This window comes from Humulus lupulus, chromosome 3, assembly GCF_963169125.1.
Source record: "Humulus lupulus chromosome 3, drHumLupu1.1, whole genome shotgun sequence".
NCBI lineage: Eukaryota > Viridiplantae > Streptophyta > Magnoliopsida > Rosales > Cannabaceae > Humulus > Humulus lupulus.
Window position 1 is genome coordinate 163,218,397 of NC_084795.1, and position 1,648 is coordinate 163,220,044.

Here is a 1,648-nt window from a genome sequence, read left to right on the forward strand (position 1 = left end):
ACTTATTGCCCTCCAGGCACACTAATCAAGGCCGTAAGCCCGATTAGCAAATCCGGGTCGTTACAATTGGCATTGGTTGTGGTGGCCTATTTTGTGGTTGATAATATCCAGGTGGAGGTTGTTGGTATGAATGTTGCTGTTGATATGGTGGTTTATTTTGGGAAGGTTGAGATTGTGGCTGAGTTGAGGGTAAGGTTGTTGAGTGTTTTGAGTATTGGACCAGGAAAAATTAGGATGGTTCTTCCAACCTGGGTTGTAGGACATGAAATTTGGATTATTGGGTTGTCTCTGGTAATTCCCTATAGCTTGTACTTCTTCCATGGGCATGTTATTCATATCTAGAGCAGGGCATTGGTTGGGTGGATGGGTTGTACCACACAATTCACACAGGTTTTGAACTTGCATAGCTTAAGATGGGAGTGTAGTCTTTTGTAGTTGCTTTGTCAAGGCTGCTACATGAGCTGTAAGCATTGATATAGCATTCAATTCCATCATTTCAGCCACCTTGTTTGGTTGTCCCCTTTCAGTTGGCCATTGATAATTATTCATCGCCATCTCTTCTAATAGCTCATATGCCTCATTAGCACTCTTACTCTTAAAAGCACCTTCCGCCGCAGCATCCATAATTGTTCTAGTTGTTCCATTCAACCCATTGTAAAAATTATGCACCAACATCCACTTTTCTATACCATGAGGAGGACACTTCCTTAACTACTCCTTAAATTGCTCCCAAGAATCATACACTGACTCTCCTTCCATCTGGTAAAAATTTTTGATCTTTCCCCTTAGTTTTGCAGCCTTCCCTGGAGGAAAGAACTTGGCAAGGAACTTCTGAGCTAACTCCTCCCATGTAGTAATAGAATTTTCCTGCAAGGATATCAACCAACTCTTCGCCCTATCCCTTAGTGAAAATGGGAATAGCCTCAATCTTATAGCATCATCGCTCACCCCATTCATCTTGAACGTAGCACATAACTCCAGAAAATTAGCTATGTGTAAATTGGGGTCCTCCATTGGCATACCTCCAAACTGAACAGTTTATTGGACCATTTGAAGGATTGCTGAATCTCAAAATTGTTTGCAGCAATGGTTGGAGGTCTGATGCATGAGTGCACTGCTGTAATAGTAGGAAGTACATAGTCTCTCAATGTTCTTGGTCCTTGCACCCTTGGAACCTCTGCTGCCCCTTGACCATTATTAGCCCCATTTCACAAATTATCAGCCATGGTAAACTCCAATATGCTCTTTGTTTTCCTATTAAGTCTACACATTCTTTCAATTTCCAAATCTATTAGTATAATCTCTTTTTGTCTACTGCTTTGCATATACCAACAATTCCTGAAACACAATAGAACCTTGATCCAAATAAATGTTAAATAGAAATAAAATAAAATAAAATTACCAAATTAGAATAAATAACAATTAACTATGATATTGGAATTTAAGTCCCCGGCAATGGTGCGAAAAACTTGATCTTTGAAAATTTAACACGCAAGTATACGTGGTCGAATCAAGTAATATATAATAAGTAGAGTGTCGATCCCACGAAGACTGTTTTCCAAATACCACTAATTGATTTTCATATTCTATTTGGTGATTTAAAATTTAGATGAATAATTAAAACTGAAATGAATACTCTAAACTACGA

The 1,648-nt window shown here is 38.7% G+C and overlaps 1 non-coding gene across 1 annotated transcript; it reads left to right on the plus strand.

The window, feature by feature from the left end:
* Positions 1–685: 685 nt before the first annotated feature.
* On the plus strand, positions 686–792 carry LOC133828211 (small nucleolar RNA R71). Its single transcript, XR_009890844.1, has one exon. It is a non-coding gene; the product is annotated as a small nucleolar RNA R71 (small nucleolar RNA).
* Positions 793–1,648: the final 856 nt, after the last annotated feature.